The following is a 19,568-nucleotide window of genomic DNA, read 5'->3' on the forward strand; positions in this document are numbered from 1 at the left end:
ACTTCCTCTGGACCTCCTGACATGGGAGGAAATACGTTTCCTGGTTTAGTGGCATTTGAGACCATGCTTTCTGTACTTGAGGTCACGTCCCTAAAGGATAAGCATCTTCAAATTTAGAAAATAAGTGGCTATGATACAAGTCACCAACTTCTTCCTCTTTCCACTATGCCCTTATATGTTCATTTGGAAAGGAAGTCTACCCTTCGGCTTGCTCTGCTGCCACCTGACTTGGGCTCACTCTCAGCTCTGGCCCAAATTTCTAAATCCTGCCAGTGCTGCTCACTGCCTGGAAAACCCAGCCCATGTCCTCTTCCTTCCCTCTTTCAATGAAGTAGCACTAAGCTCAGAGTATCACACTTTTATAGAAGCTTTGGGGTTAACAGCAACATGTGCAGAAAAAGCTTCCAATCAGATGTCAGTCATCCCTGACCTAGAAATCCATTCATTGTGCCTTCACAAAGAATTTGCCACTGTCTACATTCCTTCATGGATCCCAACCTTCTACCATGTTACTGAGCCACCGCCCCATTCCTACCTTCTTCTCTTCCAGGTCCTGCTACTATATCAAGGTGATAATAGACAACTCCAAACCTATTATTTTACTACACAAAGCGGTTCCCTCATCTTTACTTAAACTTCTGTTCCAGCAATTTCCTGATACCTTGATGTCAATACCTTAGCAACTTGGGAGGCTGAAGCAGGAAGATCAAAAGTTTTAGGCCAGCCTTAGCAACTTAGCAAGACCCTGTGTCAAAATAAAAAATACAAAGGACTGGGGATGCGGTTCAGTGGTAACTGATCCCTGCGATCAATTCTTAGTAACAAAAAAATTTTTTTTCCTGAAAAGAATAATGGTCTCTGAAAGAGGAACTCTGTCTTTCTCTGGGGTTAATCTATTCAATTTGGTCAGCACTTAAAATGCCATTGATTTTCTTATTATTAACCCTTGAAACTAGAATAATGATGCCAACTTGTAGCATTTCTGGAAAACTTCATCATGGGGTGAAGTTGGGAAACATTTAAACTATACCCCGCCTCTAAAATAAAGGCAAATAGTAATATACACCTCATCGTTCTTAAAGTTTTTGTCAGGATTCCATGAATTAATACATTCCCGGGGCTTTGAACTGCAGCAAGTACACAGTAAGAACTCAGTGTTAACTACTGCTGCTGCTGCTATTTTATCTGACATCTTTGATCTAGAAAGGTTGTTTGGACTTGCTGCCACAGGGAGATAAGAGCACCTACAGTACATGGTTATTGTGAGGACTGAATGATGTATGTGACCTCAAACAGCACCTGGCATGTAGTGACAAGTAAAGGCAGGCTCTGAATGCTGGAGGATTAGTAATAATGTATGTAAAGTACCTGCACATGGTAGAAGATCAATAATGTGAGATCCTATCATTTCACTTCTCAGAGTTTACAGATATTGTTAGAGACTGGGGCAGGATTGGGGCAGCTGGTGTTTCTAAAATCCTGGCAGGAGGCCCCATTCTGACTCCCTTAGAAGACATTGTGTTATTGTTATCAAACTTGTTAGGATTCTTAGTAGAAGTAGCAGTGGCGTGGTATGGTGGCTGAGCAGTTGCCTCTGCCAGGTACTGTGTTCGTATCCTGTGGGCAACTGGAGAGAGATGTGATTCAGATCCTGCTTGTGAGAAGAAGGCACGAAAGAAAAGCCCCAGGTCTCATTGCCCTCTCCCAGACCCACTAACACCACCTTGCTCCCAATGGGTGTGAGCCAGCCCCTGGAAGACTTTGCTCATGGGCAGCTTTCATTCAAATGATTGTCACCAACCACAGTGAGGTTTTACAGCACCAACTCCAAGCCACCCCCAAACAGGACAGCTTCCCCACACTACAGGGGTGATAAGGAAAGAGAGAACCAGTTTTTCCTAGAACCATATGAGCCAGTAAACCATACTGGTGGCCCCAGGAATTTGGAACCAACATGGAAGTGAGAAAACCAGAAAACACAGTGGAACCCTGAACCCATACACTAAATATTACCAAAGATATAGGTAAAGGTGATTTAAAAAGTATTAGAATTCCTTAGGAGCAGCGGCAGGACAGCAGGAATCCAGGATCAGAGAAAGATGCTCTCTGTCCTTCCCAGGAAGTGCTGAGAGAATGTTCATGGCATTTCCATGGAGACTTACAAATTCAAACCTGCAAAGATCAAGATGGCAACAAAGTAAGGACCTGAGCAGAAAGAGATTGGCCGGGGGTCAACCACAGGCCACCTCTCTGACTTGGTCCCAGACCCATAGGGTATGTGGGCAGCACCTGGCTGGTGCGATCCACAAAGGTACACAAGGGGCACTGGCCAGGGAGGATTCTGAGCATGAGGTTGGGGGTGATTCTGCCTATAAATAGTAGAAAATAAAACATCAAAAACTCAGCACAGTTAAATACTAAATATCAGAGAAACCTCTTGACTTGTCTGTCCAGAATTCCAGAGGCCCATCTCAGAAACAAAAACCCTGGGGAGTTAGTTTGTTTGGGAGTTTCTCAGTCATTCTGCCAAAAATAGACCCAAGAAGAAAAGGCTGCTCTTTTTTACCCAAGAAGTAAGGATGCCGGCTACTCAGAGGACTGACCATTATGTTTTAGTAGAAGTCTCTTAAGAAAGGAACTAATTAAATGCACCTGCACTAAAATGATTACATGGCTATTATCTGCCCACACAGAGAAAGTGAGACCCACAAAGTCTGAAACACAGCAAGCAGCAGGCTTAATTGTCCTCTGTAAGGAATGGCTTTTGTTTTGCTCAGTGCTCCATCAAAAACACTAAGTGTTAATGTACCCTGTATAATCTATCTGGCCAGCTAACTAGTTTAATCCATCACACACCATGTGAAGGAATAAAAGCAGGTTGGTAGTGACAAGTTAATAGTAGAGGCAGGAAATAAAATGGAGAAACACACTTTGATTGATGGTGCAGAACTATTAGGTGCTACTATAGATGGACTCTGTCTGGTTTTATATAGTGGCCAATCAAAGCAAAAGAGAACTAGTAATTTAAAACTTTAAACATGTTCCCTCAATTAAAATTTTAAAAGGCCAGTGGACATATTGCATTCTGATTGAACAATAAAAGTTCAATTACAGTCAACTCTCAAATATCTACAAGTGGATCCACCATCACAAATCTTAATTCCAGCTCCTCACTGGCCTGATTATCTGCTCTGCCAACCCAAAATCTCTATTTTGACTCTATCCACACTTTCCTATCCCAAGTGTAGCTGAATGAAGGGGGCACCTTTGGAGTGGAAGCATTTGAAATCAAACATGTGGTTGGCCTTCTTGCCCTCCACAGACTGTGAGAAATGAGATGCACCAGTCTTAGAGGATTTAGGGGGAACTACTTAGGCTGATATCTTGCTATCATCTGAAAATAATAATGTCATTCATTTCTAACATTGTGGGAGAAAATTAAGAAGCCTCAAAGAAACAAAATGGGAAATAAACATGACTCTTCAGAACTTCTCTTTCCTTACAGTGGGACCTGTTAGGTTCTTTGAACCACCAGAAACTTTGAACCAACCAAAGCTGATGCCCTCTTCATTTCTTTAGTACTATACAGAACACATGCCCAGCACCTCATAAATAGGTTCTTCACATATTAGAAAAAAAATGATTGTCTAGGAATTTACACTGACAATAAAATCTCTCTCCCCAATCTTGCTTCTTCCACCACTACCCCCACCACGTAGGTGATGTATATCCAAGATTAATCACTGCAACAACAAAATATTGTACACAACTAAAGACAGAAAGACTAAAGTATAGCACATCCAGAATGAGATGGTAAAAGGGGTAAGAAAAATAAATTATTGACAAAGATCTCTCTATACTAACACAAAATGATCTCTAAGTCATATTACCAAGTTAAAGAAAAAAAAAAGCAAGAAGAAGAAGGGTGTATATACCAGTGTTATTTTAAAAGCACACCTATACACAAGTACATGGACACACATACTGGCTTCTATATGAATAAAGTGTCTCTCAGGAAGAATACAAGTGCCTCATAAAATTGGTTGCCTCTAAGGCAGGGAACTGAGCGGAAGCAGACAGGAATGGAGATGCTTATTTTTTATTATACACTTTAGAACCTTTTGAATTTTGAACATGTGAATATATAACCTTTTGAAAAGTAAACAAATTGCCTTGTCAGCCCCTTAATCTCTGCTCCCAGCTCTCTGGTCCTGGCCTCTCAGTCATTCCAGTTTCTCTGTGTTCTGGCACACCGTGACCCTCAGGCAGATCTTCTGGAATCTTTGTTTCTGTCTCACTATCTACATCAGGCATTGCTTCTTCTTCTTCTTCTTTTTTAGATAGACCTTTATTTATTTTATTTATTATATACAGTGCTGACTTGAATCCAGCACTACGTGCTAGGAAGCCCTCTACCACTGAGCCACAACCCCAGCCATCACTTCTTACTACAGAGATGTCTCCATTAACATTCCTCTGTGCCTCTTGGTTCCAAACCCAATGACTGCAAACCAAATCATCTAAAAGTGGCTTTAGTTATCTTCACCTGGTGGTCCAGAATATATTAATTCTTCAGCAGAGCCTCAGCTTATTAGCAGCAACTTGATGTCATTGACCTCAATGATAGAACCTGCTTATTTACAATAAAATATAGCTGCTTCCTTTTCTGAACGTGACTTCAGACTGAAACATTAGCCCTTCCAGTCTGAATATTAGCAGTTTTCCTCTTGGGTTCTCATACCACCCCAAAGTCCCTGAGCTCAGTCTACAGCAGGGCTGTTTTGACCACACCCCAGCATACAGAGAACCAAAGACTTCGACGAGTCTGTCTCTACTGTTGCTTCCCACAACCACAGGATGTCTCAGAGGAGAACCCATCCTGCCAACTCTTCTGAACTTTGCCTGCTGTGGTGATCCCTAGCCTGGGATGGGCGCTCCAACTCCACACTCCTTTATTCACTCATTTTTCCAGCTTAGGACACACTACCAGAGGTCTCCTAAATACGTCACATGCCACACTGGCTCTGCCCAGTGCTTCAGATTTCTCTTGGAAGTTTGCTTAAACAGACATCCTTGTTCAAAAGCAATCGCAATTTAGAACACCTAACTAATGATATCAAAGGCTATGGCAGAAAATCAATTTTATTTCATCAACAGTAATGAGTCAGACTTTCCATCTCACAATTATGAGGACTATCAAGAATGTGCTGGTCCACGAGAACAATCTTCACACCAAGGAGATTTGAATCAGTTAATAGAGTGGAAGGGTGGAAAGAGTGGAGATTTGGGTATCAGACCTGTGTCTGAAAAATGTCTTTCCAGTTAATTATCTACGATCTTGAACTACTTAATCCACCTAGGTTTCACTTTTTTCATCTATAAAATGGGAATTATTTGAGATTAAATTCACTCAAAATACTGTTACAACTCAGGCACTCAACTTAGTTCCTTTCCCTTAAAAATGTACCATCGACAAGGACAATGCAGTAATTTCTAAACTGAATATAGTGAAGGGCATCCTTTTGAAACAATGATACTGTTCAAGAAACTGTGTTAATGATGCTATTTAAGAAACAAGAAATAGAGATTAAAAAGTCTCCCTGTCATACTGCTCACTGACTGACCCCAAAACAGTCACTCCTAGCTACTGTCCACATTGCCCTAGAGAGTTAGAAGAGCTGAACACTCACTTTACCAGGCTTCTTACAACTGGGAGTGACCAGGTACTTGATTCTGGTCAACAAAACAGTAAGTCAAATATCTACTAGCAGTGGAACACGGTGGCCCCACCTGTAATCCCAGCGACTTGGGGAGGCTGAGGCAGGAGGATCACAGGTTCAAGGCCAGACTCAGCCATTTGTGAGATCCTAAGCAAGTTAGCAAGACCCTGTTAAAGGGTTAGGGATGTAGCTCAGTGGATTGCTTTGGATTCAATCCCTAGTACCAAAAAAAAAAAAAAAAAAGCTAACTAAGATTAAAATGGATAGAAATGCCTACTGCTCCCCTCTGTCTTCTTTCCCCCACCTTATTGTTGATTACTGGAGGGATAGTGCATCTCTGACAATCATGAGCCCACAAACATGAGGAAAAGACCAAGAGAACTACCACAGGAGAACTGCCCTGATATCACAAAGTCACAAAACCAACACTAGAATCTGTTTGCCCCTGGAATTCTTGTTCTATGAAATAATTCATCCCCTTGGCAAAGTTCTCTGCTACTTGGAGCTAAACACAATCCAAAGTGATACAGTCACTTTCTTCAAGGAATCCATATTCTAGTGGTAGAAATATATTTTCACATTTCAAAAATACAAAGTGGGAGTTATAAGTACGATTTGACAGAACACAATAAATTATATGAAAGTCATAACCACATTTATCCAAATATTTTAGGGAATGTTGGTAGAGGTATTGTATACTTAAGTGTAATACGTTATTCTCCATAGTCAGCAATCTAAAATATAAATACATTACACATACAGCTGAGCTCTTCAGGAACTACAATGAAAGACACATTGCTTGGAGAATATCCAATTTTGCATTTGCTTATCTGTTCAGATATATGGAAACCATAAAGCAAAAGGATTTAGAAGAACTGTGGAAGATCTGACAATGCCTAAGGTTATAAAAAGTCAAATTTCCAAATTTACAGCACAGCATAACATTTAGTTTGCTATTCTCCCAAGCATTTCTTTGTTAAACACCACACAGATATGATAAAGTTTCATATTTGCCTAATACTATACATGGAGCAAATACACAAATTGAATAGGCTGCAGATCTCTTCCCTTACTGAATTTTTTCCTTTGTCCTATGTCATGTTGGGTTTAAATGAAAAGTTTAGAGTGTGTAGCATATTTTGCATATACTGTATCTGTAGAGCACTAACAGTATTTTAGAGGTTCCATTTTGCCATGTGTGTTATTAACATAATATCTGAAATGTAAGCATATCTTTTTCAGTGATTTATTGCACAATTCTTAGAACAATAGGAAACACTATCATGATCTCATATTTTAAAACATTTCCATTAAGTTTGCATCCAAATTGGCATTCTTAACCATCACGGACCTCACTAGGGCCAGAGGTAATGGAGCTGGGAAGGCTATGTACTGCAATGAAAAGAACACTGAGTTAGCCTCCAAACTCTGAAATTCTAGCTCACTCAAGAAATTTCTAGCTGTGCAATTTCTGCAGTCACCTTTAACATCTCTGAGCAGCAATTCTCTCATTGGTAAAAAGTTGAGGTCAAATGGAAACATCAAATAGAAGAAAAAGTATCAATCATGACTTTTTTTTTAACTTTGATTTTTCTCATTTGTACATATTTATTGACAAGTTACTTTATTACAATGACACTTGAAAGTCAACATTTGACATCACAAGAGGAACCCCAACTTGCAATGGTTGGATATATATATTACATTGTTATGAAAGCAATACACACTCAATAGAAACCATCTTAGAATTTTGAATTTTGATCTTTTCCCCGGCTGTTGATATGTGGTACCATGCTCTCATGATGCTGAGCAGTGAAGTGAGCCTCAGCTTCCAGGCAGCTGTGCACCGAGTGGGTAAATAACTGCCATCTGCAGTGTCCTGGTGTTGCTAAGCTATGGTATTTGGTAGGTTAGGGGTATAAGTGCATTTTGAATATATGAATAAATATGTAGGTTTATCAAGAAATAACCTCGTTGTAAGCCAAGGTGCCTCTGTATTTTTAAGACCATTTCCTTCCTGGAGAATTCTAGCTTATGTTGTTTCATAGGTTTTAGCAATTTATCCTATCCTATAGCTTTGTGTTGCCACAGCTACTCTGAACTCTTCAGTTCTAGTCTTGGCAACTATTATTCCAGAGGTCATTAGATCTGAGGTTATACCAGAATTTCACCTCTTCTCAACTTGAGATATTTTTTTCACTGTAAAACAATTTCCCACTGGTGAATCTAATATCTAGATCTCTCTAGGTTTGACAGATATGATAAACTGATGAAAATATTTGCATGTGTATAGCTTTCATATACAAATATTTTATTTCTTTAGTACCATTTCAAGTTATGAATAGATTTTGGAAAGCACACTCAAATGACTGACAAAGAGCCAGGAAAATTTGTCCACCTCTGTTAAAGGAAATTTCAAAAATATTGGAGGTAGGAAATCTGCATTCTTTTATTTATGCATTCATTCAACTAATATTTATTGAGTGCTGACTATTGCAGCATAGTACCCAAGGTCTTGTAGGGCCATAACCCCACAAGCATGTGATTATGGTACACTAGGATGTGTGTCAGTAATCAAAGGTGTTGACAGCCAGCAGTCTTTAAAAGAGGTGAATGGAGCACTTTGAATCTCCTAGTTATAGTGTGAGAAAAAGAGGTGGGCAAAGACAAATTTCCTCTTTGTCATAGATGACTTGGAACTTGCCATTCAAGCAAGGCTTCTCCAGGAAGACATTTCAAGAGCTTCTTTGGAGCTCCTCAGATGATGTATGGTCTAGCAATAAGCTCTCTTAAAAGAGACCATCAATGAATTGCAATAAAATACCTTATGCAGTTTTGGTTGATGTATTCTTTGCTTTAAGAAACACTTTTGTGGGGCTGGGGAGATAGCTCAGTTGGTAGAGTGCTTGCCTTGTAAGCACAAGGCCCTGGGTTCGATCCCCAGCACCCAAAAAAAAAAAAAAAAAAAGAAACACTTTTGTGACTCTGAAGTCCCTTTACCAGAAGTCAAGCTTGGCTAATACTTTATTCCTTCTAATCCTGAGCTAGGACTTTTTTTCTCAATACAACCACATTCAGTATACAGAAAAGAGTTTCCAGGCACTGTTGTCAAATTGGCAGTACCCCAAGATTTTGGGGGAAAAAAAAATCCCAAAAGATTTCATTTGCTCAGTAAACACTACTTGAGGGATAGTAGACACTAGAAACAACACTACCCAGAGTATATAGTCTTTTCCTTCAAAGTCCTTACAATCTAGAAGGTATGACAGGCACATGATTACATTGCTCCACTAAACGCTAGAGTCTATAGAAGATGAAATCTAGACATGAGGGATACAGAATTGGGGTTTCCTAGAAGTTTGAAAAAGACTCAGGGAAGGAGAAACATGAGTGGGAATTCTCCAGACAAACAGAAAAGATACTTGGGATATCAGTGTAAATCAAGCCACAAATGTGCAGAACAACCTGATGTGCTTCATGAACTGTGAGTATTTTTTCCTGTAGCTGGAGTATTTGTCTTCTAGGACAGGATGTGAGGTAAGAGCTGGCATCAAAGTAAACTAGACTAAAAAGTCCTCAGGTGCCATGCTAAGGAGTTAGGACTCAGTGGGGATCTACTGAGGAATTGTAATCTGGTTTTAAGATTAAGTGACTGCTGAGGAGGGTGGAGGCCCATATCTGCTGCAAAATGAATGCTGACTGCTTGTTCTCTACAACAGGACAGAGCACTTCCAAGCTGTCCATCACTTTCATTGCATTTAACATGTAAGACTCAGAAACTGTATCAAAAAAGTAAAATTGAGATATTCAACTGATTAGGCTGCCAAGTGCTAAAGGGGTGGCTTTTAAAGTGCTACATGTTCTAGAAACACAAAGATAAAGTCTCTTCCCAGCTGTTCTCTAATCCAAGAACTTCTCCTGGAAACTGACAAGAATTCAATGGAATCAATCAGAAAACCAACGCAAGAGGCACTGCTGCGGAACTCGTATTGAGGACTCAGCCATCTCTTATATCTCTGAGGAAACTGGAGAGAATGGCAAGAGAATTTGAAGTTATCAGCTTCTAAGAAAAGAGCAATGTGTAAAAACAGTTCTTAGCAATGAAGCATTTGCTCCTTTCAGGAGAATCTTTCGCTAAAGCTCTTTAAAATTCAAAGCCCTGCTAGTCTCACAGCCAAAGTTCTAGTGCAAACACAGAGGGTGGGTACAAGCTCAGGCCAGGATTCAGTATGACATTCTCTCTAAGCAGAATGCCAAGGAAGTGGCTCATGTTATGTGGGACAGTGGAGCTTGCTGCTTTGTGGCAGCACGTGGTGGCCTCTAGTAGAGGCTCCCTCCACCCAGCACAGTTCAAATCCAAAGAGGAGAGCTGGTAAGGTTGATCAGGCTTACCAGCATTTATTAGCAGTTATACTGATAGGTATAATAGGTGGGTTCTCTATTTTGCCAGTATATTAAAAGACACTCATAATACTCACAGTAAGAGATACCTATGTCTCTTTCTATGTTTGTATAACAAGTATTAATTCTTAAGTCAAACTTTAGGCTACTTTTAACTGAGTAATAAAAGTTTCATCTTAGCTAATTTAGGACAAACTCAAGTACTTAGAATTTTCTTCCTATGCCTTTGTCTACAGGTTTTGTTTTCTGATGAGGAGATGTCTCATGCTCAGTCACCCTTACCACTCCATAAAAAACGCATCTCCTGAGACGAGTGCTCATCACAATGGCCAGGGTTCCCTGGGTCTACCTGCATCTACCCTGGAAGTGATCAGTTCCTCTGAGTCTTCTTTTGGTCCATTTTCCTCTCTCAGATAAGTGAGAGGCCTTCTCTAATGTAGTGTGGAGGTGTGGGATGCTCTCCCTTTCACCCTAAGACTGAGGGCAGGCCAGTGGTGCTCCCTGAGGTTCTCTTTGCTGACAGATATGCCATATGCGAAGCTGGATGGTACAAGAGACTGAGAGCCAGATCACCCACCTGGGCTTCACCTGAGAAACAAGGTGAATCCACTCTCCAAGGATGTCCACTGAGGTGTAGGGCCTCAGTCTTTCAAGCTCTCCCCACAATTCTGCTGCCTCTGGCCTAGGAGTGGTTCTCTGGTCTCTACAGGTGCATAAAGCGAGTTTGTTTTCCCCTGGCATGTTTGTGACACATACAATGCCCAGGTTCTTACAGCTCTAAAGATTCCCCCCACCTCCACCTCTCATGACTGTTATTGCCGTCATGAATTTCAAAAAGCCAGGTACTGTTTCTTTGTTCTTTGAAGTTTCCATCTATTACATCCCCAAAGCAGGGTCAGCTGCTGATTGAATGGGGAAGGGCCAAAGGTTGCAAGAATTAAAGTAAAAATACAGCAACTGATTTGTGCTATTTTTATCCTGCCACGTTGGTTGCTATCACGAAGCTGAAGAAATAGGATGGTTTGGGGCCTATTCCCTCTCAGGAAAGGGCCTGGCACTGGCAAGCATATGTGCATATACTCTCCATCCTAATGTGGCTTAGAGTCCCAGCCCTCTTCTGAAATGCACAACCACCAAGTTTTATTCTTCTTGCCAAGCAGCCAAGGTAAGAGAGTATGGACAGCTGCTGTAAAATGCCAGGAGTGGAGGCTCAATTGGGCCAGTTCAGCTCTGAATTCTACAGTAGAAAAACAAAATCTCTCTCTAGAAAGGACAGATCTTTTCTAGATCACTGCAATTTTTCATGTAGGTAAAGTCTCAGGAGGTACTTCCTATAGAAGATATTAGGGGATCCTTGGGCAGGAAAGAGCAGCTGACCCCAGTCTTAAGGGATAGGAAGAATGGGACACAGAGGATTCCAGAAAGAAGGAATCAGCAGAAATAAAAGCCAAGAATTGGGAAGACATCCAAGGGACCACAGGAAAGGAGGAAGTTAAAAATAATCACTTTTTATTCATTCATTCATGTGTCTGCCTTGCAACCTTAAAGGAAACAATCAACATATTCTATAATACTTGAAAAGGTGCTTCAGAAAGTATTCCTCAGCCTGCTCACTGGTTTTTCTCCATTAAAGAGACTATTGCCAAAATTACAGATTGCTCTTTCTCTCAAACTGTTTTTTAAAACTTTTCAGATTAGGGGGCTGGGGTTGTAGCTCAGTGGTAGAGCACTTGCCTAGCACATGAAGGCACTGGGTTTATTCCTCAGCACCACATTAAAATAGAAAAAAATAAAGGTATTGTGATCCACCTAAAAATTTTTTTAATCTAATGCTTTAAAAAAACTTTTCAGATTAGGGGGAGAAAATATTTCTTTCCTATATATTTAAGCTCTAATTTGGATAAAATTAATATATCTTAAATCATTAGTATTAATGATTTAATCTTCAAAATACTATTTTTCAGGTTCCCTCAACTCATTTGCTATTTACCTTGTCAATAAGGTAGGTTTTATGCTAATATGAAAAAATGAATGCAACTCTCCCTGCTGCAAATAGGTTCTAATAAATTATTTGAGTCCAGATGGAAATATGCAGATGTCTAACTGCTAAAGCATTTCCTGATTCTATTTTTTGATAGAGTCACAAGACATACAAGGAAAAAGCAAACAAAAATGCCCTTTCATTAGTCTAAAATACATTACCCTCCATTTTTTTTAATCATACCAAGAAACTACCCCCAGCCCAGCTGACTGCAGTTCAGCTCAGTAGGTTGCTTAGAACCAGGTTCCCTTCGGAAGTTCTGCCCTCCCATCTTCCCAGTGGTGGGATAAATGCTCATCACCTGAGACACCTGGCCTCATTTCTTATAGGAAGTTGCCCTTTTATCCTCCTGCTCCTGCCCTTCAATTGCATACATCATCAATCAAATCAAACCCAAGAGTATCAACTGGAGCATATTACATGCAAAAGAGTAAGAATGTAGGTAAAGAGCCCAATGCTTCTGCATTTGGAACAGCTCTTCAAAATCCTAGCTTAGGGAAAGCTGAAAAAAAAAATAATAATAATATGTGGAAGCACACTCCTGACTTGGCTTTCTTATTTGAGAGTATTTGGGAAATTTCTTAGCATCTTCAGGAAGTATTTTTTTAAATCATCTATCCTTCCCAACCAAAGAAAAAAAAATTACCTGAACAGAATTTTTAAATCTAATACTTAGGTTTTCTGCAAGATCTCTTTTACTTCACTCATTCTCCGACCCCATTTTTCTTTCCCCAAATAAGAAACATCACATGAGTTTCATCCTTTTAAAAATCAGATGAATACAATTACTCTCAGGAAGTCTCCGTAGTCTCTTGGTTTGAACCAACTCTTTCAACTCCACTTGACAGAGAACTTTTTTCTTTGAATACCCTAAAACCAATATACATTGTCCATTCCTATTCTGGAGTCAGTAAAGTTTTGAGCTCAACCCATGTGTATTGTCAGTTTTCAGCCTCTGTTATAAAATATCTGAGATAATCAACTTAAAAGGAAAATTTTATTTTGGCTCACGGTTTCAAAAGTCCCAGTCCATGGTCAGTTGACTCTGTTGTTTCTGGATCTGTGGTGAGGCAGAACATCATGGCACTGAGTGTAAAGTGGAACAAAGCTTCTCACCTCAAGGTGGTCAACCAATAGAGAGAGAAAGAAGAAAAAACAGGGTTCCCAGTATATCCTTCAAGGACATGCACCTGATGATCTGACGTCCTCAAATAAGGCCCCACCTCTTAAAGAGTCCACCACCTTAAGCTGGCAACCAATAGAACACTAACCTCTGCACCTTGTACTATAAAAAGGAAACCAGAGCTTTTCTTGTGTTTCCTTGGGGTCAGGTATTATGATTCATACGCTATTCGTATAGGTAGGATCGTATTTTGAGCCTTCTATTGTTCATTTCTGATGATTCAGACATGTCTGGAAATGTTGGGCACGTTATTGGGAGAGACAGAAGGGACTGAAATATAAACTTCTAGTTGCCCACCCAAATCCATTCTGTCTTCCTAAGCAAAGAACGCCTGTATTGTTAGACTCAACAATGCGTCCAGCTATTAGATTTTTTCTCCTTTTCTAGCTTCTCTCTCAGTTAGGCATAACCATGCAAGAAAGTTCTACCAATGAATATGAGACACCTAGCAAGCTTCCTTTATAAGATTCAAAGTCTTTTTCATCCTTCTTCCACTGTACTGCCTGGAACTCAGGTCTGTTGGCTGGGATGATCATCCTAGATCCCAAGGATAAGAGCCCACCACAGGCACAGTAGAGTGATAACCTAGAAGGAACCTGGTTCCTGATGACATCAGGAATCACCAAACCGGACTGCCCACCTCCAGACTTCTTTCACCTATGAGAGAAATTAAAGATGTTTATTTTCATCTTTTGTATTAAATATGATGAACTTAGTCCCAGTTTAAAGAAAAAATAATAACAATAAAAGTAAACAACACACTAAGGAATGCAACAGCAGATCAAAGGGGCCCAGGTCTCTGATGCAATCAAGAAATTGTCATACCTGCCCTGGTCTAAATTTACTTGAGAGAAAAATAAATCTTCTAAATTATCTAAGACTTAATGGAAGATATAGGGTTTGAGTTCAAGTTTCCATCAGCTTAGGGGAATATCTTCTCCCTTTGGGATGCTCCCTGAGAAGCTAGGAGTTTCCTTTCATTTCCTTTCATTTCTGTGGCCCAAGTCTGTCTGACTCCAGGGTATTTCTGTGGCCACACATGATCCAATTGCTTGAGCTGTTATTCATCACCTGGTTTCCTAAGAAACTTTCAAAAATACCTGTGACTCTCAAGCTCTAAGCCAGTGTTTGATGCAGCAGTTTCTCCTGGTACTCTTCGTGAAAAAGGACAGGAAAGAACCCAGGGGGAAAGCAGGCATCCCTACACTGAACCTGATGATTTACTGTAACCAACCTGAAATTGTTAAAGCAAAACACAAACACAATTTAGGGCTCCATTCTCCCAACTTCTCCCCAGCTCTGGGCCTTTACAATGTTTACTGTGCAGCCATCTGTGAATATCTCTGTGAAACTAGTTAAAGCCTTTTATGAGACCCTAAACTTCTAGTTACACTAATTTCCCCCCACATGAATTAGGACTTGAGTAAACAAAAGGCAGACTTGAGGACGGAGAGCGATTGTGCAGTGTTAAATGGTGCATTTAACTGGGGCTGCCCACAAATTTTTCCGTTCCCATCCCTGAGCATGCAGGCAGCGCTGAAGCCCATATAATAGACTCTTTATGTGGTACTTGGTTAGAAAAACGTATTGACAAAGAATCACAGACAAATCATAGCCATGACCTTTAGTGCTCAAACAAGGTTTTCCTTGGGAGTGATTTAATTATCCATGCAGCTCACTGGCTGCACACATTAGCAGCCTTTCTGCCTTTCCAAAGGCCACAGCCAGGCCAGTCTGCTTTGCCTTTCCTGTGAATGTTTGGCCAAGAGCTGCTCCCGGAATGAGGCCCTATTGTGCCATCCAAGGATAAACAGCGCACGGCATCCAGCTGGACTCTGCCAGCTTGAATGATTGCTTCCCGAGCACCTGCTGCCCAAGCCGACCTTGGATCTAACAGTGACCACGGCCTCAGACTGGTTGTTCAGATGAGCGATGCCCATGCCAGGGCCAGGCCTGCGGCCTGCAGCCTCACAGCTGGACCTCCACTGCCAGGTGTGAGAGCAGAGGCCTGGGGCCAGACTGTGGGGTGGATGCTTTCCTCTCTGCCCTTCTCAAGCCCTCGGGGCAACCTGCCTTTCTTTGGCCTGAGTTTTCCTTGGTCCCTTCATTGCTCAGAACTCAAAAAAGGCAGGAGCCAGACACAAAAGGCTACAGATTGTATCTTCCACTTATATGAAATATCCAGAATAGGCAGATCCATACAGCCAGAGAGCAGATCGAGACTGGACAGAGGGAATGGGAACGACTCCTTAATGGGTAGAGAGGTTTGATTACTAGATATTGATGACAGGTGTACAGCATTTGCGAATGCACTAAATGCCTCTAAATTGTATACTTTAAAATAGCTGAAATGACAAATTCAATGTTATTTGTATTTTATTACCAAAAAAAAAAAGGTAACTGAAGGATTATATTGGGGCCGGTAATGGATAGACCAAGACCGATTAGAGAATTTCCCGAAGGCAGGTTTCAGTCCATGGCATAAACAAAGAGGAAAATACATTTAGAGCAGTCCTCCTGGATCCAGATGACTTGAAACCCACAATACTGTGTCAAGAAGACTTTATTATCCTTACTGTTTTGTTTTGTTTTGTTTTTTTTCCTCAGTACTGGGGATTAAGCCCAGGGATGTTTTACCACTAAACTACCTGCTCAGCCTTTTTATTTTATTTTATTTTAGGCAAGGTCCCACTAAGTTGCCCTGACCTGGTCTGAGATTTGTGATCCAGCTGCCTCAGCCTCCCAAATAACTGGGATTACAGGTGTGTGCCACCGTGCCCAGCTGTCCTTATTTTATAACTCCAGAAGAGATGACTCCTGAAGCTAAAACTGTTTTCCAAGGAGATGCGGCCCAGTTTTGAACCCAGGTTTTTCTATCCCAGAAAGTGTATGCGCTTTAATACACTGGTCCCTCTAAGTTTTCTGCTGAGTTATCCCTCAATATCCCATAGGAAGAGTGAAATTATACATCAAGATGAACTGGCAGAGTCCAAAGGAGCTGCTTAGTGTAAGCCTTGTGTTTTACCTTTCAAATTCATGCTTGTTCTATAATCTTATGAGGTTTTTTAAAATGTTAAGTTAAATGCTCATTAAAATCTTAGAGTGAATATATCCCTCTGGAAAGATAATTCACATTTATCCTAGAATCTCCCTTCTCCCTTCATTTACCTTCAGGGTTCTGTAAACTCCAATTTGAGAAGCTGGCACTACACTGTCATTTCCAAGAGGGAAGCAGGGAGGGCAGGAGAGGGAAGAGTCAGGGAGTGAAGCAGAGAAGGAGGGAGGGAGGGGTTCTCAGTCCTGGAGTGTCCATGCTCCGAGCTCTGATGCTGTAAGAATTCACACACATGATGGGATGAGGCTGAACCTCAATTACTTTAACTCCTTTTAGTCACAGATCCACTTTGCGAATCTAATGAAACCCTTAACCCTTTTGAACAAAAATTACTGAGCTACATAAAGTTTGCAGATTATTTTAGGTTGCTTATAAATCCCCTCATGCATATGCCCCCTAGATTAAACTAGATTAAATGTTTCTAGATTACAAGATTTTAGAAAGAAAATGAGACAAACTTGAAGACACTTTCTAACCCCAAGAGTCTGTGATCTTGGCTTTGACTGCATTTCACTCAACTCATCAGCCTTATAAAAATGTACTTAGTCTGTGGCCCATTTACTCACCACTTTGAGGGACTTGTTTATCAACTAATGTGAAAAACAAATTCAAGATGGCATGATAATGAGTGCTATAATATGTCCTTCCTCTGTACCACCCAGATGACAACTGGATTTTGCATTAGAGATATTGTAACTTCACGTGCTTGTGGAGATATGGAAAGCAAGAGAATCTTATAATTTCTTCTTGCATCTCTCCAACTGAGTTGCTTCTCACCTGATCAGTGCATAAAGTCAGACCCAGTGTCCTGTGAAAACAGATTTTCGGTTGGGAGACTCAGTTATCAAAGCATTACCCTAGAGTTAGTGCAAAAGTTAGATCCAAGAGAGAACATTGCCATTGCCTGCTTCTCTTGAGAAAACCTGGTGAAAATTATCGAATGATTTTAAATAAAGACTGAGGTTGGTAAGAAAAGGAAATTTCACAGGCTTTAATAAAGTGAAAAGATCACTAAACTGATATCAAAGAAAATTCTGCCCAGCTCAGTACCTGACTCAGCTGATTAAATAGGACAAGGCAATCTCCCTTTTTTAGCTTTACTTATCTATACTTATCTTCCTATCCCTACCTAGAATGCAATCTATAGAAGATAAGTATATTTAGTCAGGAACATTGGTAACAAGTGTCAGAAATCAAACTCAGACTAACTTCAGTAAGAAATGACTCTTTTGACTCTCTGAAGGAGAACAATGAGATAGCTCATAGGCTCAAAGTAAAAATCTGGTTTTCAAAAGAAATCTAGAACTGCCACCTGGGTCCTCCCTAAGAAATACCCTCCTTCGGGGGTGAGGATATAGCTCAGTTGGTAAAGTGCTTGCCTTACAAGCACAAGGCCCTGGGTTCGATCCCCAGCACCAAAAAAAAAAAAAAGAAAAAAGAAAAAAGAAAAGAAATACCCTCCTTCTTGCTAAATAGAAGATAAACAATGTGGTGAGCAGGATCAACCACAGCAATGAAGGTAACTACAGAAAGACAGTGCTTATGATGGAATTGCTGAGCCAGAACCTTGCCCAAAGTAATCCAGAGCAAGGACAATCAGGAAGACAATTGTGCAAGGTTTTTTTTGGTTTTGCTTCTCAGGAAAAGAAAATATAGCTTAGTCACCAACATATAAAAATGAAGATGGTGGGCTGGGGAGATAGCTCAGTTGGTAAAGAGCTTGCCTTACAAGCACAGGGCTCTGGGTTCGATCCCCAGCACAGCAAAAAGAAAAAAAAAAAAAAAAATGAAGATGGATATGCTGATGAAAAGCATCAGAAAGACAAAGAGGATGCAGAACAGACCCAGAGGGTAAAGATCTGAATCATAGCAGCTACAGAAAATCTAACCACAAACAGCAACAATGTCACTTGGACTTTCCAGTCACCATTGTCTGACCCCCTCCACCAAAGATGACAAAAGAGGGTTCCTTGGTGAAGAAGAGACATTAAATGATAATCCAGGGAGATCCAAAATGAATTATACTTCTGGATGTTTCTAATTTTCACCAAATTGTGATGAAGACACTTAAAATTGTTGCACAAGGTCTTTTCTTCTATCAAAGACAGAATTTAACATAGGGAAGGATTTGGAGCAGAGAGGAATTTTAATAGTTTGTTTTTTTTTTTTTTAAGTTATCTGGATTATTCAGAGTAATCAAATCAAGGATGGCAGACAGTATTGGTTGCCTCCCGTTTCCTTGCTGGTAAATCCTGCTTCTGTTCTGCAGTTCACCCTTCCATGCGCACATGGAAACAGGATTTGGAAAGAGTTTTTCCTGCTAATAAAAAGCAGATCACTACTAAGGGATGGTCCCTTCATCTTCCAGACTTTGTATGTCTACCCAAGATGCTTGGGACTGAGGCAACCATCTTACGAGCAAAAGAACAGAGATGTAAAATCCAAGTCAACATGCTGAGCATAAGACACTGAAAGATGGAAAGAGCTTGGGTCCTGAATGCGATCTGTGAAAATGAAGACTCATTCTGGAATTGTTTGTGTATTTAAAATGATATTATCATATTCTTATTAGTTTTGTTATAATTACAATCATCCTAATTAATACAAGAGCAGAATGCTGAACTGGTTTCCTGGCCTATACCCTTCTCTCCTCATAATTATGTAATTATGACATATAGTAGACAAAGTACTCATTTTTAAATTCAAATTGGATCTTGTCACTTTCTTGTTTTTCAAAGCTTTCCCTCAACTCCTAGTGTACAGTCTCATCTCCTGGCCAAGGACTGTCACCCTTACCTAGGCTCCAGCCTCCTCTTACTCGCCTCCTTCCCACATTTTATTTCCTGAACACCCTAAGCTTTTCCTCACGTGGTTTTCTTCTGGCTGTTCCTTCTTTTAGACTTCTTACCCTCTAGGTGTCCATGTGGTCAGGTCTTGTCCTTCAAGCATCAGCTCACTTGTCACCTCCTCAAAGAAGCATTCCCTGAACTGGCCAGCTGAATTGTCTATTCTCCTCACATCCCCCTCTATTTTATTTCCTTCCCAGTGCTTATCACTATTTTCAGTTACTGCAATTATTTATTTTCTTACTAATTGATTGTCAAGTTC

This window comes from Sciurus carolinensis, chromosome 14, assembly GCF_902686445.1.
Source record: "Sciurus carolinensis chromosome 14, mSciCar1.2, whole genome shotgun sequence".
NCBI lineage: Eukaryota > Metazoa > Chordata > Mammalia > Rodentia > Sciuridae > Sciurus > Sciurus carolinensis.